The sequence below is a fragment of the Aotus nancymaae genome, unplaced genomic scaffold (genome assembly GCF_030222135.1).
Source record: "Aotus nancymaae isolate 86718 unplaced genomic scaffold, 86718_ANA_hifiasm-v0.15.2.pri h1tg000029l, whole genome shotgun sequence".
Taxonomy (NCBI): Eukaryota; Metazoa; Chordata; class Mammalia; order Primates; family Aotidae; genus Aotus; species Aotus nancymaae.
The window spans coordinates 92676022-92690676 of NW_026988442.1; the positions used below are offsets into that span (position 1 = coordinate 92676022).

General features: G+C 48.3%; 1 protein-coding gene across 2 annotated transcripts in view; it reads left to right on the forward strand.

Moving 5' to 3' along the window:
• The first annotated feature begins 832 nt into the window (after nucleotides 1-832).
• Nucleotides 833-14655, forward strand: part of MYO7B (myosin VIIB) — a 98051-nt gene continuing 84228 nt past the window's right edge. Inside the window, exon 1 of one of the 2 annotated variants that reach the window (XM_012462319.3) lies at nucleotides 833-981. The gene's annotated coding sequence lies outside the window, so the exon portion shown is untranslated. The remainder of the gene's footprint in view (nucleotides 982-14655) is intronic. The other variant, XM_064382863.1, reaches the window with a different exon arrangement.

Genomic DNA, 14655 nt, shown 5'->3' on the forward strand with positions numbered 1-14655 from the left:
CAAGACTGCCCCACTTCAGATGCCAGTCTCAAGTCATAGGTTGCCCCCTATACTTCTGACCAACTGTCTCTGAGTCGGGGTTCCCACGCCCCCCTCCTCAGGTTGGATTTGCTAGGACAGCTCACAGAACTCATATTGACCAGTTTGTGGGAAAGGATTTTACAAAAGATTACAGATGAGCAGCTGAATAAACACACACAGGTGAGTTGTGTGGGAAGTGTGGGGAGCTTCCACGCCCTCTTCTGCCTGCCGCCCTCCAGGGACCGCAGATGTGTGGAAGCTCATCAAATCTCGTTCAAGAGTTTGACCTTCTCAGAGGTCGGTAGGTGGGGCTGAAAGTTCCAACCCTCTATTCACTAAGTCTTTCCCGTGACTGACCCATGCTGAGGCTAGCTAGGGCCCCCAGGTGTTATCAAAGGGACTCATTATGAGATGATCACTTAGGAAATTCTAAGGGTTTTAGGAGTTCTGTGACACCAACCAGGAACAAAGACCAAACATACTGTGTTTCATATTATACTATCACCCTCAATTAGAGCTTGGGGTGCCTGGGGGCAGAGCTCCTGCCATGCAGCACCTGGAAGATGCTGAGCCCCTGGATGGTCAGCTGATTGTCACCATGAGATCTGGCTGGCGGCCAGAGCAGGTGCGCGGCCTGCAAACGCTGTGGCCTCTGGGCATGCATGGCTACTCTGCAGAAGGGGCCTGGGTTAAACAGCAGACGTCATGAGGCTCTGCCGGCTGGTGCTGCGGGAGGCGTGTGTGGGAGTGGAGGTGCCCGGTGCCCAGGGACAAAGTCCTGTAATAAATTACGTGGGCCCAGAGTGCTCCCAGTCATTTCCTCTTGGGGCCCCACCTCCTCTTCCTTTGTCCCTTACTCTCTGACACACCCGGAGTCCCAGCACTGCCTCCTTTCCTGGCTCTTTCACGGCGCCTGGGGCGGAGGGGAAAGGAAGTCAGCCAGACCCCCGACCTGACAAGGTAAGGGGTGCTGGGGGCATGTTCTGCCAGTTGGGAGGAGGAAGTCACCTCTCTGAAGAGGGTCACCGGGGCAGGAGGCAGGTCCCCTGGAAATAAGATGTAACACGTACGAGAGAAGCCCTTCAGGCACCTGGAAACCAGAAACTGCAGCAGGCGACTCGGTCCATTGGGCTGAAGGGCGATCCCGGGGGCCAAGGAGGAGGACAGGAAGAGGCTGTCTAGCCCTCTGCTATGGAAGGGCAGACTCCCTGGAGGAAGGGAATGGCAGGTGCCAGGGCTGCCCCCACCCTGAAGCCTCCTCACAACTGGAGGGCCTCACTGTGGAATCATGGGACATCATGGATAGCCTGGGTCCCATGATGAGCCCCTGCCAGATGTCAGCTGTGCCACGTGTGGCATCCCACTGTGCCCTCACAACACAGTGGTGGAATTGCCTCCATTTTATGGACACAGAGACTGAGGCCCTTGGAAGTGAAAGTGCCCACAGGAAGAAGCAGAGCCAGATTCGAATCCAAAGCCCAGGCTGATCCGTGTTACCCGTGTGCCTGGGGCAATTGACTTTAGTCCCCTCTGGAAGGCCAGGCCCCTGGGGTGAGGCAGAACAGGCCTGGGGTGGGTAGTGGGTGGCGGGGGAAGAGGGGGCTGAGGAGAGGACACATGGGGCTCACATGGGCGGTCCCCCTGGAGCTGTCCATGTGGTGTGCGTCCCATCCCCATTTCACAGACGACAAAGCCTGAGACACAGAGATCGTGAGAGCTGGCCCAGGTCAGACAGCTGAGAGGTGTGGGGCCCCCAAATTCCCCATGACAAGGCCTCTCCTTCAGACTCCACTTTGCAACTCTGGACTTGAATTTTGCTCTAATTTACCAGACCCCGAACTCTGTTTATTAGGATTTTAGTTCGGAGATTCGCACACACCCTGAATGAGTTATTGTTACCACTTAGCTCATCAGCCCTTTGGGCAGGAAGCCCACCCCATCTCCCTGGACCTGTTGAGGGCCCTGCATCTGTCCCTCAAATGATACCTCTAAGAGAATACTCCCCAGCCAGCTGTCTTTGGGCCTGTTGCATCCACAGCTCTTAGCACGGGGCTCTGTGAAGAGGCGATACCTCAAGGATGACCTACACGCGTTGATATTACCTCCCGTTTTACATACGTCAAAAGACAAAATTATAACAAATGTAGCTGAAAGATCTTAAATGGCTTTTATGTGCAATTCTAGAATTGGACAACACCCCATTCTGTAGAGTACAATGGATGTTCTGATGAGGCGACCAAAGGAGTCTGGCTTTATAGACAGAATAGGGCTGAGAGACACAGAAAGCAGAAGTGGATTAGTCATTTCAACGTTATTTTCCTTGGGAAGGCCAGAGCAGAGGGAACTTCCTTATCATGCCAGCTGAAACAGGCCCCTCTGGGGCTCCAGCTATTATCTCTCTTCTGATTCTCAGGTCAGATAATCTTAGTTTCGGCCTGGTGGCGTGGAGCTTCGGCATGAGTGACTCTATTTTGGTCTGGTCTGTTGGCCTCGTGTAGGAGCTCAGGCCAACCCAATGGCCTCTATACATTTTAATTAACACATGTATTTAAATGGTGCTTGTGTTCCCATTCTTGGTCCACATAACAAGCTATTCAGGGAGGAAGAGCCAGAATCCTAGCACATTTTTCACAGAAAAGGACATTGAGATCAAGAAGGGTAAAGGAGGCTGGGCATGATGGTAGCTCATGCCTGTAATCCCAGCACTTTGGGAGGCTGAGATTGGAGGATTGTTTGAATCCACAACATGGGGAGACTCCATCTCTACAGAAGAAAAAGAAGAATAAGAGGAAATAGGAGGAGGAGGAGGAGGAGGAGGATGAGGAGGAGGGAGAGGAAGGAGAAGGAAGGACTTGACCAAGGCCACTGGGCTATGAGCTCCTCGAGAGCCTGGACTGGGTTTCCTTGGGGTTTTTCCATCTCCTGCGCATGCCCAGGCCTCAGCAGAGAAAGGACGCTTGGCACGTGCTGAATGAATGAATGGAGTAGCTAGCAGCACCAGACGAGCTCAGAATGAAGTCAAGTTTTCAAATCCAGTGTCATTGTAGACAGTTGTCTGCCTTTCCAGCACTGTGTTGTGTGCTCCTTCACTGCCAGCTGGGGAGGTGAGGCTGCAAAGGAAAGTGACCCACGTACACCAGAGGCACAGGCATCAGCATTGAGTGGTCAGAGGAGGAGGTCCTGGGGCCGACGATAGGTGGGGGTAGGAAGGGTTGCAGCAGGCTGTGAGGGGAGGTTGCCTTGAGGATGAGGGTGAGGAACAGGGGATGTTCCAGGTGGAGGAAGTGGCACCCGCAAAGACACGGAGCAAAGGAAGTACCAGTAAGGCTTGGGCACTGTTGGTAAGAGATGATCCAGAACTTTCCATGATGATAGAAATGTTCTCTTCTGCACTGTCCAAAACAGTAGCCATTAGCCACACGTGGCTGTTGAGCACTCGAAGTGTGGCTAGTGCAACTTAGGGTCTGAATTTTTTTTTTGAGACGGAGTTTTTCTCTCGTTGCCCAGACTGGAGTGCAATGATCTCGGCTCACTGCAACCTCCACCTCCCAGGTTCAAGTTATTCTCCTGCCTCTGCCTCCCGAGTAGCTAGGATTACAGGCATGTGCCTGAAAATACACCATACCAGGTTAATTTTTGTATTTTAGTAGAGACAGGGTTTCTCCATGTTGATCAGGCTGGTCTCGAATGCCCTAATCTCAAGTGATCCACCTGCCTTGGCCTCCCAAAGTGCTGGGATTACAGGCATGAGCCACCACGCCCGGCCCAAGAGTCTGAATTTTTGATTAAACTCATTTAAAGTTAAACAGCCACATGTGGGTAGTGGCTATTATATGCAGTGCAGCCTAGAGGGTCTCACTCATCAGGCTGAGAGAGAGGCAAAGTGGAATAAGCAAACACTTTGGAGCCAAACATTTGCAGATTCAAACCTTGACTCAGTCACCTACCAAAAGTGGGACCTTAAGCCTCAGTTTCCTCATCTGTCAAATGGAGTGGCATCACTTACCCTGCGGGGTTGTTTTACAGCTCATACTAATGAGCAGGTACTGGAAAATGTTTAGCACAGTGCCTGTCTGAGCCCGTACTCTGTTCTGGGGGCTGGGGACAGAGTACTGAGGGTATGCAAAGGAACCACAGTGCAGCGGTTCATGCACAAGTATATGCATCTATCAATTTCTCTTTCATCCATCGCCTGCCTATTCAGATACTAAACATAACAGAGTGATATGAGGCAGCTTACAGTATACCTGTAATACAATGGAATCAAAAATAAAGTAAGTGAGAAGCTGGGACGTAGGGGGAATTAAGGCAGGAAAATACACTGCAGCTGAGAAAAGGTTAGTAAACGAAACGCACATCAGAAAATCCCATATATTTGCTAGGCATAGACAGGAAATATGTTCTGAGCTTCCAGGTAGTCGTGCACAAGCAAAGCTATACGGTAAAGCTTACTAATGTTCTCAAGTTAGAAACAAGCCAGTTTCAAGGGGAAGACCAGCTTTCCTGATGCAATGTCATGAAGGGGTAAAAAGGGAGAAAATGACGTTGGCAGTAACAGTAAATTCAGGAGAGTTTCTTAGGAGCTATTTGTAGAAAAGGAAGGAAGATTTCTCAAGGACTATCTCTACATGAAGGGGCTTCTCAAAGACTATCATAAAAAGAAATAAGGACTTCCTTCAGGGCTATTTCTTTTCCTTTAAAAAAAATCAATACTTTTAAGGTACACGTGTTTTTTGGTGACATGGATAAGTTCTTTAGCGGTGATTTGTGAGATTTTGGTGCACCATCACCATAGCAGTGTACACTGCACCCAATATGTGTACATATTTTTTTTTTTTGAGACAGGGTTTTGCTTTTGTTGCCCAGGCTGGAGTGCAGTGGCGCAATCTTGGCTCACTGCAACCTCCACCTCCAAGGTTCAAGCAAGTCTCCTGCCTCAACGTCCCAAGTAGCTGGGATTACAGGCATGTGCCACCAGGCCTGGCTCATTTTTGCATTTTCAGTAGAGACGGGGTTTCACCATGTTGGTCAGGGTGCTGTCAAACTTCTGACCTCCAGTAATCTGCCTGCCTCGGCCTCCCAAAGTGTTGGGATTATAGGGATGAGCCACCACACCTGGCCCAATATGTAGTCTTTTATTGCTCACCCCACTCCAGCCTTCCCCGACAAGTCCCCAAAAGTCCATATATCATTCTTATGCCTTTGCAGCCTCACAGCTTAGCATCCACTTATAAGTGAGAATATATGATATTTGGTTTTCATTCCTGAGTTACTTCACTTAGAATAATGGCCTCCAGCTCCATCCAAGTAGCTGCCTAAGACATTATTTCTTTCCTTTTTTATGGCTGAGTAGTATTTCATAGCGTTTGTATACCAGATTTTCTTTATCCACTTGTGGGTTGATGATTGGTTCCATATCTTTGCAATTGTGAATTGTACTGTTATAAACATGCATGTTCAAGTGTCTTTTTCTTTTTCTGTCTTTTTTTGAGACAGAGTCTTGCTCTGTCACTCAGGCTGGAGTGCAATGGCGCAATCTCGGTTCACTGCAACTTCCGCTTCCCAAGTTCAAGCAATTCTCCTACCTCAGCCTCCCGAGTAGCTGGAATTATAGGCGTGCTCAACCGCACCCAGATAATTTTTGTATTTTTAGTAGAGACTGGGTTCCACCATGTTGGTCAGGCTGATCTCAAACTCCTGACCTCAAGTGATCACCCACCTCAGCCTCCCAAAGTGCTGAGCCACCACCACGCCCAGCCACAAGTGTCTTTTTCGTATAATGACTTATTTTCCTTTGAGTAGATACCCAGTAGTGGGATTGCTGGATCAAACGGTAGATCTACTCTTAGTTCTTTAAGGAATATCCCTACTGTTTTCCACAGTGGTTGTGCTCGTCTACCTTCCTACCAGTGGTGTGAAAGTGCTCCTCAAGGGCTGTTTCTAGAATGAATGGGGCATCCCATGGGCTTTTGCTCTATCTAATAAAGTGGGGCTTCTCAAGGGATATCTCTAGAATAAAGCAGGGTTTCTCAAGGACCTCCTACAAATGAATGAGGGCTTTTCAAAGTCTATCTCTACAGTAGAGGAAAGTTTCTCAAGGTACTTGAGGGAGAGTTTTTGAAAGGGCACTTATACAGTGAACAGGGGCTTCTCCATGGTGAGGGAGGCTTCTCTGTGACTGCCTCCGTGGTGAAGGGGGCATCTCCATGGCTGTCTTCATGGTGAAGGAGACTTCTTCAGGGCGGTCTCCACAGTGAATGGCATCTTCTTTTTTTGAGGTGAAATTTCACTCTGTCACCAGGCTGGAGTGCAGTGGTGCAATCTCGGCTCACTGCAGCCTCTGCCTCTCGGGTTCAAGCGATTGTCCTGCCTCAGCCTCCCAAGTAAATAAGACTACAGGCTCCACCACCACACCCAGCTAATTTTTATATTTTTAATAAAGACAGGGTTTCACCATGTTGGCCAGGATGGTCTCGATCTCTTGACCTCATGATCCATCCCCCTCGGCCTCTCAAAGTGCTGGGATTACAGGCGTGAGCCACTGCGCCCGGCATGAATGTCATCATCTTGATGCTGTCTCCACAGTGAAGGAGGCTGTCTCTCCTGTGCTGCCTCCCGGCAGGCCGGCAGCATTGCATGAAAGTGAAGCTTGGGATGAACTGTCCTCCGAATAAGTGTAAACCAAGCTTTTTAATGCAAGGCAGTGAATGTCATTACCAAGTGCTGTATAGGGTCTGCTGGTAGCAGAGGGAGTCAGTTTAGTTCTGATTGAGGGGAACAGCATCAAGGAGTCTGAAGGAAACAGTTGAGCCAGGTCTAAAACTGTAGGCTGGACTAGAAGCTAAATGGGCCAACACTCACCTATACCTACATGGGAGCCATAGGGCACCTGAACCCAGCTGTGTGTGTCAGGTGTGTGTATGTGGCTGGGGATGGATAAACTTGGTCAAATTTGCTCATCCTGTGATGTTGCAGAGGATAGACAGGGTCTTTGCCAAACCCCCAGCTCCATATTTCCCCTCTGCAGAAGGAGCAGAGCCCTTCTGGAAGGAGAGATTCTCCTAAGGGGTTCTCCCCCAGGGCACTCTGCCTTCTCTGGCTTCCCCAGGAGGGGCTGCACCAGGCTGTGCAGGAGCAGGATCTCCTCCCCAGGACCACCGTGCCATCGCCGACTGCCTCCTGAGGAAGCTGGGTTTCTCTAGCCACATTGTTGCATGTTGTAGGATTTTGGGCAGGGGGGTGGCTAGGCCCTGTGCCCACTGGGAGAGGACAGGATGGAGGCTTCACATTCTTACCCTGGGCTTGCCTGGGCAGAAGAGGAGGGAGCCCTCATGGTGATCCAGGAGGACTATTGCATCTCTAGGCCAGAGAACATCTCTCAGGCACGCATACCTCTGGCGCTGTCAGTCACGTGGTATTCATGGGAAGGGCATCTTGTGGACATCATCCTGAACGCTGAGCTGTCCTGTGGGTGTTAGACTCCCATCCTAAAGAGGGGCACGCTTTTCTTCATGGGGAGCCCCAGGCTGTGGAGACAGGCCGGAGCAGGGCAATGGAGGGAACTTGAAATCTAGACTCAGGACTCTTTTTCGCTGGTGTGCACTGACAACCCCAGGACCACTGAGAGTGGGGCTGCCGCCTCCTTCAGCTCCTCCTGTTCCTCCCTGACACCTGTGCAGGGGGGCCCTTTCTATTGGGCCCTCCCATGGCTGGCTCCCCGCTGAGCTTGGCAGCGGGGCCGTGCAGATGGTCGTCACTGTCTCGGCAGGGATGGAAGCTCAGGTATCCCAGACAACCCCTGTCGACAGTAGAATCAATGACAAATACAGTCTATGGATATGGAAAAGCCAGACATGACAGAAAGGAGCCATGTGTGAAGTAAAAGTCTCTTCCCTCCTTCCACTCTCCACCCCAATAAATTACAGTTAACAGTTTAATATGGTTACCTCCCCAAAGTATTTATCTCCTCTCTCTCTTTCTCTGTATATGCATGTATGTATCTCCTGTATTTTTATTTTTGATTATAATTTTTTAGTGATGGAGTCTTGCTTTGTCACCCAGGCTGGAGTGCAGTGGTGCAGTCATAGCTCACTGCAGGCTTGGACTCCCAGGTTCAAGTGATCCTCCCACCTCAGCCTCTCAAGTAGCTGGGACTACAGGTCAGCACCAACTAGTACCGCCTATATTTTTAAACAAAAATAACATGATACTATAAAACACAGACTTTTTATTACATACGCATATATCAACACATGTATTAGATTGAATCATTTGAAACTGCCAATTTGTGGCCTTCCTCACCTAGAAAAAGGACGCTTTCATATACTTCAACCTAACTACGCTTTTTAGAAAGCTGTGTGGTATTCTACCCAAAGGGTGAACGTGAATCCAGCAGACCTCTGTTTTTGGACAATTGGTGGTTTGTTGAGTTTTTGTTCATTTCCTTTTCTTGCTATTACCATCAATGTCTGCACATCTACCTTGATGAACTTTTACAGATATATTGCAGGGTACGTTGCTAATAGTGGGACTGCATGGACAAAAGGTGTTTACACTTTTGATAGATGTTATCAAATTGTCTTCCACAAATGGTGGCACCAGTTTACCCTCGGCCACAGTGCATGGGCAGGCAGGGTCATCCCCGAGGCCACACACAGCAGCGGGCCTTCTGGGTGGGCCCACGCGCTGCCCAGGGCCCCCTCCTTCCTCCGGCTCCCATCCTGGGTAAGCAGCCACATGCTGGCATGGGATCAGCCCCTTCGGCTGGGGGACACTGGGAAGTTACCTAGCCTCGAGCAGCCTCAACTCTCTAAGGGACAAGTTGGGCGCAGCACCACCCTGCAGCACAGAACAAGGCCCTGCCGGCAGCAGCTCCCCTTTTCCCTCCTCTGCCCCTGCCCAGGACTTTGTCTGGCCTGGTGATTGGGAGCACAGGCTCTGTCACAGCCCTGTCACCACTAATGCCAAGGCTCAGTTTTTCCAAATATGGATGCGTATGGGAAATAATCATATGTGCCTCACAGGCTTATTGTGCAATAAAGGGGCATTGTGCATGGAGCTCTTGGCCCAGTAAATGCCCAGTAAGTGCTGCTCTTGTAATGATATCAGGGCAACTCAGCCTGTGAATTCTTGGACCCTGGCAGGCCCTCTCCCCAAGGCTGACCATTTATAGTGACCTTTCTGGGGCCCAACTGGGGCCCACTGACCAGCCCAGACTAGCCCCGAATTCGGGGTCTTCGGCCCAGATCTAGACTCTAGTGACTTTGCCTCCTCTGGGAGGCGGCCCTTTCAACCTGTGTTCTCCTTGAATGGTGGCTTCCAACCCAGGGAAGGCAGCCAGCTGGTGACACAGGGTAACTTCCAAGTCTTACTTATCCCTCACTCAGCCCCAGATGCCCTTTCTTCCCAAAGAACACTCCCCCGAAACACCAGAATGGTCACCCCCATTCTGGTTCCTGAGATTAGGCAGGACACTGATCCCCATAGGCTCAGCCACAGTGACCTGCCTCAGGGCTTGACAAAAGGAACTGGACTAAGAAGTTATCCTATTCCCAAGGAGCAGAAACTTTCAAGCACACCAGTGCTTCTTGTAAGGGGCAATGCTTCACCTGCCTTCCTGGGCAGGGCCATCCACCCATCCATCCATCCCCTCACCCACCTACCCATTCTTCCACCCATCCATCCACCAATCCATTCATCTATTTATTCATTCACCTATTCATCCACCAATCTATCCACCCATTCACTTACCCAGTCCAACCACTAGTCCATCCACCATCCATCCATCCACTCACGCACCTATTAATCTACTAATTCATTCATCCATCCATCCACCAATCTATCCATCAGTCCATCAGTGGCTCCATCCATCCACTTATCCATCCATCCAGCTACCCATCCATCCACCTATTTATCCACTAATCCATCCATCTATTCATCCGTGCACCTATCCATCCACCAACCCATCCATTCATTTACCTGTCCACCCATCCATCAGCCCACCCTTCCATCTACCCACTCATCCATCCATTCATCCATTGGCCCATTCGTCTGTCCACTCATCCATCCATTTACTCAGCAGGCATGTCCTGAGCCCTGACTAGTAAGAGTAAGGCACTTTCCAGCTCTCAAATTTCTCACAGGTGTGGGAGAGACTCAAAATGTGACATGTAAAAACAGGGATAAATGCTGAGGTCAAAAACTGTAGCCTCTGCATATGAGGATGTCTGTTCCTGTGTATGTGTGTACACGCGTACATGTGTGCTTACACATGTGCATGTGTCTGTGTTCCAAATTCATATCAGATCCAGTACAGAGACACTGAGGTAAAAGAGAGCATGGGGTGTTTGAGGAACTGCATGATATTCAGTGCGCCCTGTGGGGAAGAGGGGAGATACAAAGCAGGGCTGAAAAGGTGGGCAGGCTATGATGCTGAAGATCCTTGAATGTTATTAAGATATGGCACGTCCTTAGCTGTGGGAGGCATGACATGGCCAATTTTTGCATCTCCTAAAGATCACTTGATTGGTGGGATGGAAGATGATTTTTCTGAGAGTCCAGAAGCAGCAAGGCCACCTGGAATGCTTCCATCCTCCCAAGTGAAGGATGGCAGGAGACTGAAGGATGACAGGAAGGGAAGTGTCTCAAGTTTGTTTGTTTGTTTGTTTTGAGACGGAATCTTGCTCTGTCGCCAGGCTGGAGTGCAGTGGCGCAATCTCAGCTCACTGCAACCTCCACCTCCCGAGTTCAAGTGATTCTCCTGCCTCAGCCTCTCAAGTAGCTGGGACTACAGGTGAGTGCCACCACGACCAGCTAGTTTTTGTATTTTTAGTAGAGACAAGGTTTCACCATGTTGGCCAGGATGGTCTTGATCTCCTGACCTCATGATCCACCCACTTTGGCCTCCCAAAGTGCTGGGATTACAGGCTGTGCCTGGCCAAGTTTTTTCTTCCTTTTAATGTCTTTATCTTATTTTGGTATTAGAGTAATGCTAGCTTCATAGAATGAGTTAAAAAGTGTTTCCTCTGCTTCTGTTTCCTGGAAGATATTATGGAGAATTAGTATCATTTCTTCCTTAAACATTTGGTAGAATTATCAGTGAAACCATCCACACCTGGTGCTTCCTTTTTTGAAAGGTTGCCAATAATCGATTCAACTTCTCTAATAGATATAGGATTTTCAGATTATCTATTTCTCTTTGTATGAATTTTGATAGTTTTTGTTTTTCAAGGAATTTGTCCATTTTATCTAAGTTACCAAATGTGTTGTTCATAATATGTCTTTACTATCCTTTTAATGTCCATGGGATCAGAGTGATGCCCCTCTTTCATTTCCAATGTTAGCAATTTGTGTCTTCTCTTTGCTTTTCTTGGTTAGCCTGATAGAAGTTTATCAATTTTACTGATGTTTTCAAAGAACCAGCTTTTGGTTTCATTGATGTTTCTCTTTTTATTTCCTGTTTTCCATGTGACTTATTTCTGTTCTAATTTTTATTTTTGATGTTCTTCTTCATACTTTAGGATGATATTGTTCTTTTTCTGTACTTTCCTAAGGTGGAAGCTTAGATTATTGATTTGGATTTTTCTTCTATGCATTCAGCACTATAAATTTCCCTTAAGTACTTCTTTCATTGGATTCCACAAATTCTGATGTGATCTTTTAATTTTCATTTATTTTAAAATTTTTCTTGGGACTTACCTGACCCATGTGTTATTTAGTAGCATGTTTCCTAATCTCTAAACATTTTGGGATTTTCTAGTAACCTTTCTGTTATTTATTCCTAGTTTAATTCCACTGAGGTCTGAGAATATACTTCGCATGTATTTTGACACTCTGTTGTCATGTGCATACATGTTAATAATTGACATGCCTTCTTTGATAATTTATCCCTTTAACATTATGTAACATTTCTCTTTTTCCTCATAATCTTCCTTTCCCTGAAGTCTGCTCTAAAACCAGTATAGCAACTCTAACTCTCTTTTCTTTTCATGTCTGTCTTTCTTTCTTTCCCTCCTTCCTTCCTTCTTTCTTTTCCAGAACACTAACGTATCTAGCTCTATTTGATTAGTATTAGCAACCTAACACTAACCCAACCCTTTATTTCAACCCTTTCTCCAACCCTTTACTTTTAATTTATCTGTGTCTTTAAAAAATAATTTCAACTTCTGTTTTTATTAGGGAGTATATGTGCAGGTTTGTTACATAGATATATTGTGTGATGCTGGGGTAGAAATGATCCCGTCACTCAGGCAGTGAGCACGGTACCCAATAGGTAGTCTTCATATTTAACATGGGTTTCTTGTGGACAGCATATAATTGGGAGCCTCGAGTTTTTAAAAGACAAAATCTCCAGGTCCTAGGGATTATTTGGATGTGAAGAATAGGAGACTCCCAAGTGTCTTTTAGCAATGCTAGCTGCATTTGCTGAGATAAAGAATGCAGGGGCAGGAGCAGGTTTGGGGACCGAGGAGATGAGGTGTCATGGTCGCGTTGGCGATGAGGTGTTATGGTCGCTTGAGTTTGATGTGCCCACGGCACATCTGAGGGACGTGTCGAGGGAAAGGGGCCTTGGCGTGTCTGGACATCAGGGTAGGGATGCGGGTTGGAGATGCTAATTTGAGACTCAGCAGGGCTATGATCCTGGTGGCCCTGAGAGAGTGGGCACACACAAGGGGAGTGTGCAGGCTGAAATAGAATAGAACAAGGGCTGGCAGATCAGTGGGAATTATTTGGTTCCAACAACCAAATCCAAATGGCTTACCCCATATAATCAAACTGCAAAAAGGCAGAGACAGGATTTCTGCCTTTTGTCTCCTTCCTTCCACATCTGCCAATGTTATTCTCTCAAATCAGCTAGTTTTAAGAAGTTAGGACCATAGCTCCTGGTACTTCTGGAATCAAATTTCATAATTTCGTCATTGGAGAGGAAAACCAACCCTCAGCTCCCATTCAGAATGTCCCAGAAAAAGCTGTGATTGGCTCTGGCTTGGACCACATGGCCACTTGGGTTCCCAGGATCCACGAGATTCTCATCAGCAACACAATTTGAACTAGGGGAGGAGATGTTTCCCAAAAGGATAGAGGAGGAAGGCACACCAGGCAGACAAAAGTCACCAGCCTCTCCCTTGGACACCAAGAGGTCACGGTGAGTGAAAGGGCCAGGCGCGGTGGCTCAAGCCTGTAATCCCAGCACTTTAGGAGGATGAGGTAGGCAGATCACTTGAGGCCAGGAGTTTAAGACCAGCCCGTCCAACATGGAAAAACCCCATCTCTACTAAAAATACAAAAATTAGCTGGGCATGGTGGCATATTCCTGTAGTCCCAGGTACTTAGAAGGCTGAGGATCACTTGAATCCGAGAGGCAGAGGTTGCAGTGGGTCGGGATCACCCAACTGAACTCCAGCCTGGCAACAGAGTGAGACTCTGTCTCCAAAAAAAAAGAATAAGAAGCTCTGGGAGGGGATTGAGTGGTGCCCCAGAGGCAGAGGGAAAGGCAGTGCAGCCTTGTTGGAGCAAGGGGAGATGGTCAGGAAGGCATGAAAGGTGAGAAGGTGGAGGCAGTGTTATGGGGTGGCTCCTTCCGGCAACTTGGCTGTGGCGCAAACAAAGGAAGGGAGGGTACTCAAGCTGGACAGGGATGGTGAGGTCAAGAAAACTCATTTTAAGATAGGCAAGACCTGAGTTTATCCCTATCCAGAGGGCAAAGGACCAGGCGAGTGGGAGAGGACGAAGATGTGAGGGGGGGATAATTGTATTAGTCACTCATTGCTGCATAACAAATTATCCCAAACTTTAACAGCTTAGAATAACAAGCATTGATTATCTCACACAGGTTCTGGGGGTCAGAAATCTTAAGAGCAGCTTATCTGGGTGGTTCTGGCCCAGGGACCCTCATGGGGTTTGTAGTAGCTGTTTGGGTTGCCATAACCAAATACCACAGACTGAGGATGGGGTGGCAGTGGGGCTTAAATGATGGAAATGTAGATTCTCCACTGTTCTGGAGGCTGGAACTACAAAATCAAGGTGTCAGCAGGGTTGGGTTCTTCCAAGCATCTCTCCTTGGCTTGTAGATGTGGGCACAGCCGTCTGTCCTCTTGCTGCCTCTGCACGCCGTCTTTCCCGTGCGTGCCTGCATCCTAATCTGTTGTTGACTGTAAAGTTGTAGTCAGAATGTTGGCTGAACTGTGGTGATCTGAAGCCACAACTGGGGCTGGAGGGTCCCTTCCAAGATCACACAGCTGTTAACTGGGGCCCTCAGTTCTCACAATACAGGCCTCTCCTTAGGGCTCTTTGAGTATCCTCACAACCTCCAGGCTCCCCAGGCCAAGTGATCTTAGAGAAAAAGCAAGCAGGAAATCATAGAGCCTTTGCAAACTAATCTCAGAGGCTGTACTCCATTCTTCTACCTTCTTCTATTTGACAAAAGCAGATCACTAAGGCCATTCTCCAGGTGGGGTGAATTCGTCTCCATCTTGTGAGCAGAGATGTGTCAAAGAATTTGGAAATGTATATTAAACCACTACGGTAATTGATAAAGCAAGGGCCTTAAAAATGGAGGCTGGAGAAGGCAGGGCTGGAAGGATTCTTGTGGGCTGTTGAGGCTCCCTGTCCCCGGGCAGTCATCTAAGTGTGCAG